This window comes from Hordeum vulgare, chromosome 2H (assembly GCF_904849725.1).
Source record: "Hordeum vulgare subsp. vulgare chromosome 2H, MorexV3_pseudomolecules_assembly, whole genome shotgun sequence".
In the NCBI taxonomy this organism is placed as follows: domain Eukaryota; kingdom Viridiplantae; phylum Streptophyta; class Magnoliopsida; order Poales; family Poaceae; genus Hordeum; species Hordeum vulgare.
In genome coordinates, this window is record NC_058519.1 from 577,823,176 (window position 1) to 577,837,111 (window position 13,936).

The 13,936-nt window shown below is 46.0% G+C and overlaps 41 non-coding genes and 4 pseudogenes across 41 annotated transcripts in view; all 45 read left to right on the plus strand.

Annotated features, from left to right (window-relative positions):
* The window catches only part of LOC123433063, a 119-nt gene extending 52 nt beyond the window's left edge, over nt 1-67 (plus strand). The window contains exon 1 of the ribosomal RNA XR_006624620.1: nt 1-67. This exon is cut by the window's left edge and continues 52 nt beyond it. This is a non-coding gene — a ribosomal RNA (5S ribosomal RNA).
* Nucleotides 68-264: 197 nt separating this feature from the next.
* On the plus strand, nt 265-383 carry LOC123435724. The gene has a single exon (XR_006626974.1). It is a non-coding gene; the product is annotated as a 5S ribosomal RNA (ribosomal RNA).
* A 197-nt stretch (nt 384-580) lies between these two features.
* On the plus strand, nt 581-699 carry LOC123431530. The gene has a single exon (XR_006623122.1). It is a non-coding gene; the product is annotated as a 5S ribosomal RNA (ribosomal RNA).
* Nucleotides 700-887: 188 nt separating this feature from the next.
* On the plus strand, nt 888-1,006 carry LOC123434827. The gene has a single exon (XR_006626099.1). It is a non-coding gene; the product is annotated as a 5S ribosomal RNA (ribosomal RNA).
* Nucleotides 1,007-1,200: 194 nt separating this feature from the next.
* On the plus strand, nt 1,201-1,319 carry LOC123437439. Its single transcript, XR_006628619.1, has one exon. It is a non-coding gene; the product is annotated as a 5S ribosomal RNA (ribosomal RNA).
* A 182-nt stretch (nt 1,320-1,501) lies between these two features.
* LOC123431936 lies at nt 1,502-1,620 on the plus strand. The gene has a single exon (XR_006623542.1). It is a non-coding gene; the product is annotated as a 5S ribosomal RNA (ribosomal RNA).
* Nucleotides 1,621-1,805: 185 nt separating this feature from the next.
* LOC123437750 lies at nt 1,806-1,924 on the plus strand. Its single transcript, XR_006628921.1, has one exon. It is a non-coding gene; the product is annotated as a 5S ribosomal RNA (ribosomal RNA).
* A 182-nt stretch (nt 1,925-2,106) lies between these two features.
* Nucleotides 2,107-2,225, plus strand: LOC123435083. Its single transcript, XR_006626345.1, has one exon. It is a non-coding gene; the product is annotated as a 5S ribosomal RNA (ribosomal RNA).
* Nucleotides 2,226-2,407: 182 nt separating this feature from the next.
* Nucleotides 2,408-2,526, plus strand: LOC123438788. The gene has a single exon (XR_006629910.1). It is a non-coding gene; the product is annotated as a 5S ribosomal RNA (ribosomal RNA).
* Nucleotides 2,527-2,799: 273 nt separating this feature from the next.
* LOC123433514 lies at nt 2,800-2,912 on the plus strand (annotated as a pseudogene).
* Nucleotides 2,913-3,063: 151 nt separating this feature from the next.
* LOC123431740 lies at nt 3,064-3,182 on the plus strand. The gene has a single exon (XR_006623328.1). It is a non-coding gene; the product is annotated as a 5S ribosomal RNA (ribosomal RNA).
* A 186-nt stretch (nt 3,183-3,368) lies between these two features.
* LOC123436635 lies at nt 3,369-3,487 on the plus strand. Its single transcript, XR_006627849.1, has one exon. It is a non-coding gene; the product is annotated as a 5S ribosomal RNA (ribosomal RNA).
* Nucleotides 3,488-3,677: 190 nt separating this feature from the next.
* On the plus strand, nt 3,678-3,796 carry LOC123435354. Its single transcript, XR_006626609.1, has one exon. It is a non-coding gene; the product is annotated as a 5S ribosomal RNA (ribosomal RNA).
* Nucleotides 3,797-3,975: 179 nt separating this feature from the next.
* Nucleotides 3,976-4,094, plus strand: LOC123434828. Its single transcript, XR_006626100.1, has one exon. It is a non-coding gene; the product is annotated as a 5S ribosomal RNA (ribosomal RNA).
* A 203-nt stretch (nt 4,095-4,297) lies between these two features.
* Nucleotides 4,298-4,410, plus strand: LOC123433526 (annotated as a pseudogene).
* A 217-nt stretch (nt 4,411-4,627) lies between these two features.
* On the plus strand, nt 4,628-4,746 carry LOC123437655. Its single transcript, XR_006628829.1, has one exon. It is a non-coding gene; the product is annotated as a 5S ribosomal RNA (ribosomal RNA).
* Nucleotides 4,747-4,925: 179 nt separating this feature from the next.
* LOC123438335 lies at nt 4,926-5,044 on the plus strand. The gene has a single exon (XR_006629484.1). It is a non-coding gene; the product is annotated as a 5S ribosomal RNA (ribosomal RNA).
* A 191-nt stretch (nt 5,045-5,235) lies between these two features.
* LOC123437812 lies at nt 5,236-5,354 on the plus strand. Its single transcript, XR_006628980.1, has one exon. It is a non-coding gene; the product is annotated as a 5S ribosomal RNA (ribosomal RNA).
* Nucleotides 5,355-5,551: 197 nt separating this feature from the next.
* LOC123433568 lies at nt 5,552-5,649 on the plus strand (annotated as a pseudogene).
* A 182-nt stretch (nt 5,650-5,831) lies between these two features.
* Nucleotides 5,832-5,950, plus strand: LOC123438599. Its single transcript, XR_006629734.1, has one exon. It is a non-coding gene; the product is annotated as a 5S ribosomal RNA (ribosomal RNA).
* Nucleotides 5,951-6,264: 314 nt separating this feature from the next.
* On the plus strand, nt 6,265-6,383 carry LOC123434830. The gene has a single exon (XR_006626102.1). It is a non-coding gene; the product is annotated as a 5S ribosomal RNA (ribosomal RNA).
* A 200-nt stretch (nt 6,384-6,583) lies between these two features.
* Nucleotides 6,584-6,702, plus strand: LOC123437425. The gene has a single exon (XR_006628606.1). It is a non-coding gene; the product is annotated as a 5S ribosomal RNA (ribosomal RNA).
* Nucleotides 6,703-6,884: 182 nt separating this feature from the next.
* LOC123438429 lies at nt 6,885-7,003 on the plus strand. Its single transcript, XR_006629571.1, has one exon. It is a non-coding gene; the product is annotated as a 5S ribosomal RNA (ribosomal RNA).
* Nucleotides 7,004-7,178: 175 nt separating this feature from the next.
* Nucleotides 7,179-7,297, plus strand: LOC123434831. The gene has a single exon (XR_006626103.1). It is a non-coding gene; the product is annotated as a 5S ribosomal RNA (ribosomal RNA).
* Nucleotides 7,298-7,476: 179 nt separating this feature from the next.
* On the plus strand, nt 7,477-7,595 carry LOC123438834. The gene has a single exon (XR_006629953.1). It is a non-coding gene; the product is annotated as a 5S ribosomal RNA (ribosomal RNA).
* A 185-nt stretch (nt 7,596-7,780) lies between these two features.
* Nucleotides 7,781-7,898, plus strand: LOC123432702. Its single transcript, XR_006624274.1, has one exon. It is a non-coding gene; the product is annotated as a 5S ribosomal RNA (ribosomal RNA).
* A 179-nt stretch (nt 7,899-8,077) lies between these two features.
* On the plus strand, nt 8,078-8,196 carry LOC123436918. Its single transcript, XR_006628126.1, has one exon. It is a non-coding gene; the product is annotated as a 5S ribosomal RNA (ribosomal RNA).
* A 182-nt stretch (nt 8,197-8,378) lies between these two features.
* LOC123435588 lies at nt 8,379-8,497 on the plus strand. Its single transcript, XR_006626833.1, has one exon. It is a non-coding gene; the product is annotated as a 5S ribosomal RNA (ribosomal RNA).
* A 209-nt stretch (nt 8,498-8,706) lies between these two features.
* On the plus strand, nt 8,707-8,825 carry LOC123434832. Its single transcript, XR_006626104.1, has one exon. It is a non-coding gene; the product is annotated as a 5S ribosomal RNA (ribosomal RNA).
* Nucleotides 8,826-9,016: 191 nt separating this feature from the next.
* Nucleotides 9,017-9,134, plus strand: LOC123438630. The gene has a single exon (XR_006629763.1). It is a non-coding gene; the product is annotated as a 5S ribosomal RNA (ribosomal RNA).
* A 194-nt stretch (nt 9,135-9,328) lies between these two features.
* LOC123438632 lies at nt 9,329-9,446 on the plus strand. The gene has a single exon (XR_006629765.1). It is a non-coding gene; the product is annotated as a 5S ribosomal RNA (ribosomal RNA).
* A 191-nt stretch (nt 9,447-9,637) lies between these two features.
* LOC123436387 lies at nt 9,638-9,756 on the plus strand. Its single transcript, XR_006627613.1, has one exon. It is a non-coding gene; the product is annotated as a 5S ribosomal RNA (ribosomal RNA).
* A 287-nt stretch (nt 9,757-10,043) lies between these two features.
* On the plus strand, nt 10,044-10,162 carry LOC123434833. The gene has a single exon (XR_006626105.1). It is a non-coding gene; the product is annotated as a 5S ribosomal RNA (ribosomal RNA).
* Nucleotides 10,163-10,356: 194 nt separating this feature from the next.
* On the plus strand, nt 10,357-10,475 carry LOC123432285. The gene has a single exon (XR_006623876.1). It is a non-coding gene; the product is annotated as a 5S ribosomal RNA (ribosomal RNA).
* A 205-nt stretch (nt 10,476-10,680) lies between these two features.
* LOC123432806 lies at nt 10,681-10,799 on the plus strand. Its single transcript, XR_006624375.1, has one exon. It is a non-coding gene; the product is annotated as a 5S ribosomal RNA (ribosomal RNA).
* A 224-nt stretch (nt 10,800-11,023) lies between these two features.
* LOC123433431 lies at nt 11,024-11,129 on the plus strand (annotated as a pseudogene).
* Nucleotides 11,130-11,308: 179 nt separating this feature from the next.
* Nucleotides 11,309-11,427, plus strand: LOC123438322. Its single transcript, XR_006629471.1, has one exon. It is a non-coding gene; the product is annotated as a 5S ribosomal RNA (ribosomal RNA).
* A 182-nt stretch (nt 11,428-11,609) lies between these two features.
* Nucleotides 11,610-11,728, plus strand: LOC123434834. The gene has a single exon (XR_006626106.1). It is a non-coding gene; the product is annotated as a 5S ribosomal RNA (ribosomal RNA).
* A 188-nt stretch (nt 11,729-11,916) lies between these two features.
* LOC123432703 lies at nt 11,917-12,034 on the plus strand. Its single transcript, XR_006624275.1, has one exon. It is a non-coding gene; the product is annotated as a 5S ribosomal RNA (ribosomal RNA).
* A 179-nt stretch (nt 12,035-12,213) lies between these two features.
* On the plus strand, nt 12,214-12,332 carry LOC123435265. The gene has a single exon (XR_006626521.1). It is a non-coding gene; the product is annotated as a 5S ribosomal RNA (ribosomal RNA).
* Nucleotides 12,333-12,514: 182 nt separating this feature from the next.
* On the plus strand, nt 12,515-12,633 carry LOC123435589. Its single transcript, XR_006626834.1, has one exon. It is a non-coding gene; the product is annotated as a 5S ribosomal RNA (ribosomal RNA).
* A 203-nt stretch (nt 12,634-12,836) lies between these two features.
* On the plus strand, nt 12,837-12,955 carry LOC123434835. The gene has a single exon (XR_006626107.1). It is a non-coding gene; the product is annotated as a 5S ribosomal RNA (ribosomal RNA).
* Nucleotides 12,956-13,146: 191 nt separating this feature from the next.
* LOC123438633 lies at nt 13,147-13,264 on the plus strand. The gene has a single exon (XR_006629766.1). It is a non-coding gene; the product is annotated as a 5S ribosomal RNA (ribosomal RNA).
* Nucleotides 13,265-13,455: 191 nt separating this feature from the next.
* Nucleotides 13,456-13,573, plus strand: LOC123438634. Its single transcript, XR_006629767.1, has one exon. It is a non-coding gene; the product is annotated as a 5S ribosomal RNA (ribosomal RNA).
* Nucleotides 13,574-13,773: 200 nt separating this feature from the next.
* LOC123436504 lies at nt 13,774-13,892 on the plus strand. Its single transcript, XR_006627726.1, has one exon. It is a non-coding gene; the product is annotated as a 5S ribosomal RNA (ribosomal RNA).
* The last annotated feature ends 44 nt before the right edge of the window (nt 13,893-13,936 follow it).

Consider the following 13,936-nt stretch of genomic DNA (forward strand, 5'->3'; position numbering starts at 1 on the left):
TAAGCGTGCTTGGGCGAGAGTAGTACTAGGATGGGTGACCTCCTGTGATGTCCTCGTGTTGCATTCCCCTTTTTAAATATATTTTTGCGCCACGTGACAAGGATGACGCGGGAGCGTGATCTATATGACCTCATTTTCTTATTTTTGACGATTACTGTGTGACTTTTCCCACCGCGCTTGACACCCAACGACTAGTAGTAGTAGTAGTAGTAGTAGTAGTAGTAGTAGGGGCAAGCATAAGGAACAAATAGATAGTTGCATGTCGGATGCGATCATACCAGCACTAAAGCACCGGATCCCATGAGAACTCCGAAGTTAAGCGTGCTTGGGCGAGAGTAGTACTAGGATGGGTGACCTCCTGGGAAGTCCTCGTGTTGCATTCCCCTTTTTAAATATATTTTTGCGCCACGTGACAAGGATGACGCGGGAGCGTGATCTATATGACCTCATTTTCTTATTTTTGACGATTACTGTGTGACTTTTCCCACCGCGCTTGACACCCAACGACTAGTAGTAGTAGTAGTAGTAGTAGTAGTAGTAGTAGGGGCAAGCATAAGGAACAAATAGATAGTTGCATGTCGGATGCGATCATACCAGCACTAAAGCACCGGATCCCATCAGAACTCCGAAGTTAAGCGTGCTTGGGCGAGAGTAGTACTAGGATGGGTGACCTCCTGTGATGTCCTCGTGTTGCATTCCCCTTTTTAAATATATTTTTGCGCCACGTGACAAGGATGACGCGGGAGCGTGATCTATATGACCTCATTTTCTTATTTTTGACGATTACTGTGTGACTTTTCCCACCGCGCTTGACACCCAACGACTAGTAGTAGTAGTAGTAGTAGTAGTAGGGGCAAGCATAAGGAACAAATAGATAGTTGCATGTTGGATGCGATCATACCAGCACTAAAGCACCGGATCCCATCAGAACTCCGAAGTTAAGCGTGCTTGGGCGAGAGTAGTACTAGGATGGGTGACCTCCTGGGAAGTCCTCGTGTTGCATTCCCCTTTTTAAATATATTTTTGCGCCACGTGAGAATGATGACGCGGGAGCGTGATCTATATGACCTCATTTTCTTATTTTTGACGATTACTGTGTGACTTTTCCCACCGCGCTTGACACCCAACGACTAGTAGTAGTAGCAGTAGTAGTAGTAGTAGTAGGGGCAAGCATAAGGAACAAATAGATAGTTGCATGTTGGATGCGATCATACCAGCACTAAAGCACCGGATCCCATCAGAACTCCGAAGTTAAGCGTGCTTTGGCGAGAGTAGTACTAGGATGGGTGACCTCCTGGGAAGTTCTCGTGTTGCATTCCCCTTTTTAAATATATTTTTGCGCCACGTGACAAGGATGACGCGGGAGCGTGATCTATATGACCTCATTTTCTTATTTTTGACGATTACTGTGTGATTTTTCCCACCGCGCTTGACACCCAACGACTAGTAGTAGTAGTAGTAGTAGGGGCAAGCATAAGGAACAAATAGATAGTTGCATGTCGGATGCGATCATAACAGCACTAAAGCACCGGATCCCATCAGAACTCCGAAGTTAAGCGTGCTTGGGTGAGAGTAGTACTAGGATGGGTGACCTCCTGGGAAGTCCTCGTGTTGCATTCCCCTTTTTAAATATATTTTTGCGCCACGTGACAAGGATGACGCGGGAGCGTGATCTATATGACCTCATTTACTTATTTTTGACGATTACTGTGTGACTTTTCCCACCGCGCTTGACACCCAACGACTAGTAGTAGTAGTAGTAGTAGTAGGGGCAAGCATAAGGAACAAATAGATAGTTGCATGTCGGATGCGATCATACCAGCACTAAAGCACCGGATCCCATCAGAACTCCGAAGTTAAGCGTGCTTGGACGAGAGTAGTACTAGGATGGGTGACCTCCTCGGAAGTCCTCGTATTGCATTCCCCTTTTTAAATATATTTTTGCGCCACGTGACAAGGATGACGCGGGACCGTGATCTATATGACCTCATTTTCTTATTTTTGACGATTACTGTGTGACTTTTCCCACCGCGCTTGACACCCAACGACTAGTAGTAGTAGTAGTAGTAGGGGCAAGCATAAGGAACAAATAGATAGTTGCATGTCGTATGCGATCATACCAGCACTAAAGCACCGGATCCCATCAGAACTCCGAAGTTAAGCGTGCTTGGGCGAGAGTAGTACTAGGATGGGTGACCTCCTGGGAAGTCCTCGTGTTGCATTCCCCTTTTTAAATATATTTTTGCGCCACGTGACAAGGATGACGCGGGAGCGTGATCTATATGACCTCATTTTCTTATTTTTGACGATTACTGTGTGACTTTTTCCACCGCGCTTGACACCCAGCGACTAGTAGTAGTAGTAGTAGTAGTAGGGGCAAGCATAAGGAACAAATAGATAGTTGCATGTCGGCGATCATACCAGCACTAAAGCACCGGATCCCATCAGAACTCCGAAGTTAAGCGTGCTTGGGCGAGAGTAGTACTAGGATGGGTGACCTCCTGGGAAGTCCTCGTGTTGCATTCCCCTTTTTAAATATATTTTTAAGCGTGCTTGGGCGAGAGTAGTACTAGGATGGGTGACCTCCTGGGAAGTCCTCGTGTTGCATTCCCCTTTTTAAATATATTTTTGCGCCACGTGACAAGGATGACGCGGGAGCGTGATCTATATGACCTCATTTTCTTATTTTTGACGATTACTGTGTGACTTTTCCCACCGCGCTTGACACCCAACGACTAGTAGTAGTAGTAGTAGTAGTAGTAGGGGCAAGCATAAGGAACAAATAGATAGTTGCATGTCGGATGCGATCATACCAGCACTAAAGCACCGGATCCCATCAGAACTCCGAAGTTAAGCGTGCTTGGGCGAGAGTAGTACTAGGATGGGTGACCTCTATTTTTGCGCCACGTGACAAGGATGACGCGGGAGCGTGATCTATATGACCTCATTTTCTTATTTTTGACGATTACTGTGTGACTTTTCCCACCGCGCTTGACACCCAACGACTAGTAGTATTGGTAGTAGTAGGGGCAAGCATAAGGAACAAATAGATAGTTGCATGTTGGATGCGATCATACCGACACTAAAGCACCGGATCCCATCAGAACTCCGAAGTTAAGCGTGCTTGGGCGAGAGTAGTACTAGGATGGGTGACCTCCTCGGAAGTCCTCGTGTTGCATTCCCCCTTTTTAAATATATTTTTGCGCCGCGTGACAAGGATGACGCGGGAGCATGATCTATATGACCTCATTTTCTTATTTTTGACGATTACTGTGTGACTTTTCCCACCGCGCTTGACACCCAACGACTAGTAGTAGTAGTAGTAGTAGTAGGGGCAAGCATAAGGAACAAATAGATAGTTGCATGTTGGATGCGATCATACCAGCACTAAAGCACCGGATCCCATCAGAACTTCGAAGTTAAGCGTGCTTGGGCGAGAGTAGTACTAGGATGGGTGACCTCCTGGGAAGTCCTCGTGTTGCATTCCCTTTTTAAATATATTTTTGCGCCACGTGAGAAGGATGACGCGGGAGCGTGATCTATATGACCTCATTTTCTTATTTTTGACGATTACTGTGTGACTTTTCCCACCGCGCTTGACACCCAACGACTAGTAGTAGTAGCAGTAGTAGTAGTAGTAGGGGCAAGCATAAGGAACAAATAGATAGTTGCATGTCGGATGCGATCATACCAGCACCAAAGCACCGGATCCCATCAGAACTCCGAAGTTAAGCGTGCTTGGGCGAGAGTAGTACTAGGATGGGTGACCTCCTGGGAAGTCCTCGTGTTGCATTCCCCTTTTTAAATATATTTTTGCGCCACGTGACAAGGATGACGCGGGAGCGTGATCTATATGACCTCATTTTCTTATTTTTGACGATTACTGTGTGACTTTTCCCACCGTGCTTGACACCCAACGACTAGTAGTAGTAGTAGTAGGGGCAAGCATAAGGAACAAATAGATAGTTGCATGACGGATGCGATCATACCAGCACTAAAGCACCGGATCCCATCAGAACTCCGAAGTTAAGCGTGCTTGGGCGAGAGTAGTACTAGGATGGGTGACCTCCTGGGAAGTCCTCGTGTTGCATTCCCCTTTTTAAATATATTTTTGCGCCACGTGACAAGGATGACGCGGGAGCGTGATCTATCTGACCTCATTTTCTTATTTTTGACGATTATTGTGTGTCTTTTCCCACCGCGCTTGACACCCAACGACTAGTAGTAGTAGTAGTAGTAGTAGTAGTAGTAGTAGTAGTAGGGGCAAGCATAAGGAACAAATAGATAGTTGCATGTCGGATGCGATCATACCAGCACTAAAGCACCGGATCCCATCAGAACTCCGAAGTTAAGCGTGCTTGGGCGAGAGTAGTACTAGGATGGGTGACCTCTATTTTTGCGCCACGTGACAAGGATGACGCGGGAGCTTGATCTATATGACCTCATTTTCTTATTTTTGACGATTACTGTGTGACTTTTCCCACCGCGCTTGACACCCAACGACTAGTAGTAGTAGTAGTAGTAGTAGTAGTAGTAGTAGTAGTAGTAGTAGTAGTAGTAGTAGTAGTAGTAGTAGTAGTAGTAGTACTAGGGGCAAGCATAAGGAACAAATAGATAGTTGCATGTCGGATGCGATCATACCAGCACTAAAGCACCGGATCCCATCAAAACTCCGAAGTTAAGCGTGCTTGGGCGAGAGTAGTACTAGGATGGGTGACCTCCTGGGAAGTCCTCGTGTTGCATTCCCCTTTTTAAATATGTTTTTGCGCCACGTGACAAGGATGACGCGGGAGCGTGATCTATATGACCTCATTTTCTTATTTTTGACGATTACTGTGTGACTTTTCCCACCGTGCTTGACACCCAACGACTAGTAGTAGTAGTAGTAGGGGCAAGCATAAGGAACAAATAGATAGTTGCATGTCGGATGCGATCATAACAGCACTAAAGCACCGGATCCCATCAGAACTCCGAAGTTAAGCGTGCTTGGGCGAGAGTAGTACTAGGATGGGTGACCTCTTGGGAAGTCCTCGTGTTGCATTCCCCTTTTTAAATATATTTTTGCGCCACGTGACAAGGATGACGCGGGAGCGTGATCTATATGACCTCATTTACTTATTTTTGACGATTACTGTGTGACTTTTCCCACCGCGCTTGACACCCAACGACTAGTAGTAGTAGTAGTAGTAGTAGTAGTAGGGGCAAGCATAAGGAACAAATAGATAGTTGCATGTCGGATGCTATCATACCAGCACTAAAGCACTGGATCCCATCAGAACTCCGAAGTTAAGCGTGCTTGGGCGAGAGTAGTACTAGGATGGGTGACCTCCTGGGAAGTCCTCGTGTTGCATTCCCCTTTTTAAATATATTTTTGCGCCACGTGACAAGGATGACGCGGGAGCGTGATCTATATGACCTCATTTTCTTATTTTTGACGATTACTGTGTGACTTTTCCCACCGCGCTTGACACCCAACGACTAGTAGTAGTAGTAGTAGTAGTAGTAGTAGTAGTAGGGGCAAGCATAAGGAACAAATAGATAGTTGCATGTCGGATGCGATCATACCAGCACTAAAGCACCGGATCCCATCAGAACTCCGAAGTTAAGCGTGCTTGGGCGACCTCCTGGGAAGTCCTCGTGTTGCATTCCCCTTTTTAAATATATTTTTGCGCCACGTGACAAGGATGACGCGGGAGCGTGATCTATATGACCTCATTTTCTTATTTTTGACGATTACTGTGTGACTTTTCCCACCGCGCTTGACACCCAACGACTAGTAGTAGTAGTAGTAGTAGGGGCAAGCATAAGGAACAAATAGATAGTTGCATGTCGGATGCGATCATACCAGCACTAAAGCACCGGATCCCATCAGAACTCCGAAGTTAAGCGTGCTTGGGCGAGAGTAGTACTAGGATTGGTGACCTCTTGGGAAGTCCTCGTGTTGCATTCCCCTTTTTAAATATATTTTTGCGCCACGTGACAAGGATGACGAGGGACCGTGATCTATATGACCTCATTTTCTTATTTTTGACGATTACTGTGTGACTTTTCCCACCGCGCTTGACACCCAACGACTAGTAGTAGTAGTAGTAGTAGTAGTAGTAGTAGTAGTAGTAGTAGTAGTAGTAGTAGTAGTAGTAGTAGTAGTAGTAGTAGTAGTAGTAGTAGTAGTAGTAGTAGTAGTAGTAGTAGTAGTAGTAGTAGTAGTAGTAGTAGTAGTAGTAGTAGGGGCAAGCATAAGGAACAAATAGATAGTTGCATGTCGGATGCGATCATACCAGCACTAAAGCACCGGATCCCATCAGAACTCCGAAGTTAAGCGTGCTTGGGCGAGAGTAGTACTAGGATGGGTGACCTCCTGGGAAGTCCTCGTGTTGCATTCCCCTTTTTAAATATATTTTTGCGCCACGTGACATGGATGACGCGAGACCGTGATCTATATGACCTCATTTTCTTATTTTTGACGATTACTGTGTGACTTTTCCCACCGCGCTTGACACCCAACGACTAGTAGTAGTAGTAGTAGTAGTAGTAGTAGTAGTAGTAGGGGCAAGCATAAGGAACAAATAGATAGTTGCATGTCGGATGCGATCATACCAACACTAAAGCACCGGATCCCATCAGAACTCCGAAGTTAAGCGTGCTTGGGCGAGAGTAGTACTAGGATGGGTGACCTCCTGGGAAGTCCTCGTGTTGCATTCCCCTTTTTAAATATATTTTTGCGCCACGTGACAAGGATGACGCGGGAGCGTGATCTATATGACCTCATTTTCTTATTTTTGACGATTACTGTGTGACTTTTCCCACCGCGCTTGACACCCAACGACTAGTAGTAGTAGTAGTAGTAGGGGCAAGCATAAGGAACAAATAGATAGTTGCATGTCGGATGTGATCATACCAGCACTAAAGCACCGGATCCCATCAGAACTCCGAAGTTAAGCGTGCTTGGGCCAGAGTAGTACTAGGATGGGTGACCTCCTGGGAAGTCCTCGTGTTGCATTCCCCTTTTTAAATATATTTTTGCGCCACGTGACAAGGATGACGCGGGAGCGTGATCTATATGACCTCATTTTCTTATTTTTGACGTGTGACTTTTCCCACCGCGCTTGACACCCAACGACTAGTAGTAGTATTAGTAGTAGGGGCAAGCATAAGGAACAAATAGATAGTTGCATGTCGGATGCGATCATACCAGCACTAAAGCACCGGATCCCATCAGAACTCCGAAGTTAAGCGTGCTTGGGCGAGAGTAGTACTAGGATGGGTGACCTCCTGGGAAGTCCTCGTGTTGCATTCCCCTTTTTAAATATATTTTTGCGCCACGTGACAAGGATGACGCGGGACCGTGATCTATATGACCTCATTTTCTTATTTTTGACGATTACTGTGTGACTTTTCCCACCGCGCTTGACACCCAACGACTAGTAGTAGTAGTAGTAGGGGCAAGCATAAGGAACAAATAGATAGTTGCATGTCGGATGCGATCATACCAGCACTAAAGCACCGGATCCCATCAGAACTCCGAAGTTAAGCGTGCTTGGGCGAGAGTAGTACTAGGATGGGTGACCTCCGGGGAAGTCCTGGTGTTGCATTCCCCTTTTTAAATATATTTTTACGCCACGTGACAAGGATGACGCGGGACCGTGATCTATATGACCTCATTTTCTTATTTTTGACGATTACTGTGTGACTTTTCCCACCGCGCTTGACACCCAACGACTAGTAGTAGTAGTAGTAGTAGTAGGGGCAAGCATAAGGAACAAATAGATAGTTGCATGTCGGATGCGATCATACCAGCACTAAAGCACCGGATCCCATCAGAATCCGAAGTTAAGCGTGCTTGGGCGAGAGTAGTACTAGGATGGGTGACCTCCTGGAAAGTCCTCGTGTTGCATTCCCCTTTTTAAATATATTTTTGCGCCACTTGACAAGGATGACGCGGGAGCGTGATCTATATGACCTCATTTTCTTATTTTTGACGATTACTGTGTGACTTTTCCCACCGCGCTTGACACCCAACGACTAGTAGTAGTAGTAGTAGGGGCAAGCATAAGGAACAAATAGATAGTTGCATGTCGGATGCGATCATACCAGCACTAAAGCACTGGATCCCATCAGAACTCCGAAGTTAAGCGTGCTTGGGCGAGAGTAGTACTAGGATGGGTGACCTCCTGGGAAGTCCTTGTGTTGCATTCCCCTTTTTAAATATATTTTTGCGCCACGTGACAAGGATGACGCGGGAGCGTGATCTATATGACCTCATTTTCTTATTTTTGACGATTACTGTGTGACTTTTCCCACCGCGCTTGACACCCAACGACTAGTAGTAGTAGTAGTAGTAGGGGCAAGCATAAGGAACAAATAGATAGTTGCATGTCGGATGCGATCATACCAGCACTAAAGCACCGGATCCCATCAGAACTCCGAAGTTAAGCGTGCTTGGGCGAGAGTAGTACTAGGATGGGTGACCTCCTAGGAAGTCCTCGTGTTGCATTCCCCTTTTTAAATATATTTTTGCGCCACGTGACAAGGATGACGCGGGACCGTGATCTATATGACCTCATTTTCTTATTTTTGACGATTACTGTGTGACTTTTCCCACCGCGCTTGACACCCAACGACTAGTAGTAGTAGTAGTAGTAGTAGTAGTAGTAGTAGTAGTAGTAGTAGGTGCAAGCATTAGGAACAAATAGATAGTTGCATGTCGGATGCGATCATACCAGCACTAAAGCACCGGATCCCATCAGAACTCCGAAGTTAAGCGTGCTTGGGCGAGAGTAGTACTAGGATGGGTGACCTCCTGGGAAGTCCTCGTGTTGCATTCCCCTTTTTAAATATATTTTTACGCCACGTGACAAGGATGACGCGGGAGCGTGATCTATATGACCTCATTTTCTTATTTTTGACGATTACTGTGTGACTTTTCCCACCGCGCTTGACACCCAACGACTAGTAGTAGTAGTAGTAGTAGTAGTAGTAGGGGCAAGCATAAGGAACAAATAGATAGTTTCATGTCGGATGCGATCATACCAGCACTAAAGCACCGGATCCCATCAGAACTCCGAAGTTAAGCGTGCTTGGGCGAGAGTAGTACTAGGATGGTGACCTCCTGGGAAGTCCTCGTGTTGCATTCCCCTTTTTAAATAGATTTTTACGCCACGTGACAAGGATGACGCGGGAGCGTGATCTATATGACCTCATTTTCTTATTTTTGACGATTACTGTGTGACTTTTCCCACCGCGCTTGACACCCAACGACTAGTAGTAGTAGTAGTAGTAGTAGTAGTAGTAGGGGCAAGCATAAGGAACAAATAGATAGTTTCATGTCGGATGCGATCATACCAGCACTAAAGCACCGGATCCCATCAGAACTCCGAAGTTAAGCGTGCTTGGGCGAGAGTAGTACTAGGATGGTGACCTCCTGGGAAGTCCTCGTGTTGCATTCCCCTTTTTAAATATATTTTTGCGCCACGTGACAAGGATGACGCGGGACCGTGATCCATATGACCTCATTTTCTTATTTTTGACGATTACTGTGTGACTTTTCCCACCGCGCTTGACACCCGACGACTAGTAGTAGTAGTAGTAGTAGTAGTAGTAGGGGCAAGCATAAGGAACAAATAGATAGTTGCATGTCGAATGCGATCATACCAGCACTAAAGCACCGGATCCCATCAGAACTCCGAAGTTAAGCGTGCTTGGGCGAGAGTAGTACTAGGATGGGTGACCTCCTGGGAAGTCCTCGTGTTGCATTCCCCTTTTCAAATATATTTTTGCGCCACGTGACAAGGATGACGCGGGAGCGTGATCTATATGACCTCATTTTCTTATTTTTGACGACTCGTGTTGCATTCCCCTTTTCAAATATATTTTTGCGCCACGTGACAAGGATGACGCGGGAGCGTGATCTATATGACCTCATTTTCTTATTTTTGACGATTACTGTGTGACTTTTCCCACCGCGCTTGACACCCAACGACTAGTAGTAGTAGTAGTAGTAGTAGTAGGGGCAAGCATAAGGAACAAATAGATAGTTGCATGTCGGATGCGATCATACCAGCACTAAAGCACCGGATCCCATCAGAACTCCGAAGTTAAGCGTGCTTGGGCGAGAGTAGTACTAGGATGGGTGACCTCCTGGGAAGTCCTCGTGTTGCATTCCCCTTTTTAAATATATTTTTGCGCCACGTGACAAGGATGACGCGGGACCGTGATCTATATGACCTCATTTTCTTATTTTTGACGATTACTGTGTGACTTTTCCCACCGCGCTTGACACGCAACGACTAGTAGTAGTAGTAGTAGCAGTAGTAGTAGTAGGGGCAAGCATAAGGAACAAATAGATAGTTGCATGTCGGATGCGATCATACCAGCACTAAAGCACCGGATCCCATCTTACCTCCGAAGTTAAGCGTGCTTGGGCGAGAGTAGTACTAGGATGGGTGACCTCCTGGGAAGTCCTCGTGTTGCATTCCCTTTTTAAATATATTTTTGCGCCACGTGACAAGGATGACGCGGGAGCGTGATCTATATGACCCCATTTTCTTATTTTTGACGATTACTGTGTGACTTTTGCCACCGCGCTTGACACTCAACGACTAGTAGTAGTAGTAGTAGTAGTAGTAGTAGTAGTAGTAGTAGTAGGGGCAAGCATAAGGAACAAATAGATAGTTGCATGTCGGATGCGATCATACCAGCACTAAAGCACCGGATCCCATCAGAACTACGAAGTTAAGCGTGCTTGGGCGAGAGTAGTACTAGGATGGGTGACCTCTTGGTAAGTCCTCGTGTTGCATTCCCCTTTTTAAATATATTTTTGCGCCACGTGACAAGGATGACGCGGGACCGTGATCTATATGACCTCATTTTCTTATTTTTGACGATTACTGTGTGACTTTTCCCACCGCGCTTGACACCCAACGACTAGTAGTAGTAGTAGTAGTAGTAGTAGTAGTAGTAGTAGTAGTAGTAGTAGTAGTAGTAGTAGGGGCAAGCATAAGGAACAAATAGATAGTTGCATGTTGGATGCGATCATACCAGCACTAAAGCACCGGATCCCATCAGAACTCCGAAGTTAAGCGTGCTTGGGCGAGAGTAGTACTAGGATGGGTGACCTCGTGTTGCATTCCCCTTTTTAAATATATGTTTGCGCCACGTGACAAGGATGACGCGGGACCGTGATCTATATGACCTCATTTTCTTATTTTTGACGATTACTGTGTGACTTTCCCCACCGCGCTTGACACCCAACCACTAGTAGTAGTAGTAGTAGGGGCAAGCATAAGGAACAAATAGATAGTTGCATGTCGGATGCGATCATACCAGCACTAAAGCACCGGATCCCATCAGAACTACGAAGTTAAGCGTGCTTGGGCGAGAGTAGTACTAGGATGGGTGACCTCCTGGGAAGTCCTCGTGTTGCATTCCCCTTTTTAAATATATTTTTGCGCCACGTGACAAGGATGACGCGGGACCGTGATCTATATGACCTCATTTTCTTATTTTTGACGATTACTGTGTGACTTTTCCCACCGCGCTTGACACCCAACGACTAGTAGTAGTAGTAGTAGTAGGGGCAAGCATAAGGAACAAATAGATAGTTGCATGTCGGATGCGATCATACCAGCACTAAAGCACCGGATCCCATCAGAACTCCGAAGTTAAGCGTGCTTGGGCGAGAGTAGTACTAGGATGGGTGACCTCCTGGGAAGTCCTCGTGTTGCATTCCCCTTTTTAAATATATTTTTGCGCCACGTGACAAGGATGACGCGGGACCGTGATCTATATGACCTCATTTTCTTATTTTTGACGATTACTGTGTGACTTTTCCCACCGCGCTTGACACCCAACGACTAGTAGTAGTAGTAGTAGTAGTAGTAGGGGCAAGCATAAGGAACAAATAGATAGTTGCATGTCGGATGCGATCATACCAGCACTAAAGCACCGGATCCCATCAGAATCCGAAGTTAAGCGTGCTTGGGCGAGAGTAGTACTAGGATGGGTGACCTCCTGGAAAGTCCTCGTGTTGCATTCCCCTTTTTAAATATATTTTTGCGCCACTTGACAAGGATGACGCGGGAGCGTGATCTATATGACCTCATTTTCTTATTTTTGACGATTACTGTGTGACTTTTCCCACCGCGCTTGACACCCAACGACTAGTAGTAGTAGTAGTAGGGGCAAGCATAAGGAACAAATAGATAGTTGCATGTCGGATGCGATCATACCAGCACTAAAGCACCGGATCCCATCAGAACTCCGAAGTTAAGCGTGCTTGGGCGAGAGTAGTACTAGGATGGGTGACCTCCTGGGAAGTCCTTGTGTTGCATTCCCCTTTTTAAATATATTTTTGCGCCACGTGACAAGGATGACGCGGGAGCGTGATCTATATGACCTCATTTTCTTATTTTTGACGATTACTGTGTGACTTTTCCCACCGCGCTTGACACCCAACGACTAGTAGTAGTAGTAGTAGTAGGGGCAAGCATAAGGAACAAATAGATAGTTGCATGTTGGATGCGATCATACCAGCACTAAAGCACCGGATCCCATCAGAACTCCGAAGTTAAGCGTGCTTGGGCGAGAGTAGTACTAGGATGGGTGACCTCCTAGGAAGTCCTCGTGTTGCATTCCCCTTTTTAAATATATTTTTGCGCCACGTGACAAGGATGACGCGGGACCGTGATCTATATGACCTCATTTTCTTATTTTTGACGATTACTGTGTGACTTTTCCCACCGCGCTTGACACCCAACGACTAGTAGTAGTAGTAGTAGTAGTAGTAGTAGTAGTAGTAGTAGGTGCAAGCATTAGGAACAAATAGATAGTTGCATGTCGGATGCGATCATACCAGCACTAAAGCACCGGATCCCATCAGAACTCCGAAGTTAAGCGTGCTTGGGCGAGAGTAGTACTAGGATGGGTGACCTCCTGGGAAGTCCTCGTGTTGCATTCCCCTTTTTAAATATATTTTTACGCCACGTGACAAGGATGACGCGGGAGCGTGATCTATATGACCTCATTTTCTTATTTTTGACGATTACTGTGTGACTTTTCCCACCGCGCTTGACACCCAACGACTAGTAGTAGTAGTAGTAGTAGTAGTAGTAGGGGCAAGCATAAGGAACAAATAGATAGTTTCATGTCGGATGCGATCATACCAGCACTAAAGCACCGGATCCCATCAGAACTCCGAAGTTAAGCGTGCTTGGGCGAGAGTAGTACTAGGATGGTGACCTCCTGGGAAGTCCTCGTGTTGCATTCCCCTTTTTAAATATATTTTTACGCCACGTGACAAGGATGACGCGGGAGCGTGATCTATATGACCTCATTTTCTTATTTTTGACGATTACTGTGTGACTTTTCCCACCGCGCTTGACACCCAACGACTAGTAGTAGTAGTAGTAGTATTAGTAGTAGGGGCAAGCATAAGGAACAAATAGATAGTTTCATGTCGGATGCGATCATACCAGCACTAAAGCACCGGATCCCATCAGAACTCCGAAGTTAAGCGTGCTTGGGCGAGAGTAGTACTAGGATGGTGACCTCCTGGGAAGTCCTCGTGTTGCATTCCCCTTTTTAAATATATTTTTGCGCCACGTGACAAGGATGACGCGGGACCGTGATCCATATGACCTCATTTTCTTATTTTTGACGATTACTGTGTGACTTTTCCCACCGCGCTTGACACCCGACGACTAGTAGTAGTAGTAGTAGTAGTAGTAGTAGTAGTAGTAGGGGCAAGCATAAGGAACAAATAGATAGTTGCATGTCGAATGCGATCATACCAGCACTAAAGCACCGGATCCCATCAGAACTCCGAAGTTAAGCGTGCTTGGGCGAGAGTAGTACTAGGATGGGTGACCTCCTGGGAAGTCCTCGTGTTGCATTCCCCTTTTCAAATATATTTTTGCGCCACGTGACAAGGATGACGCGG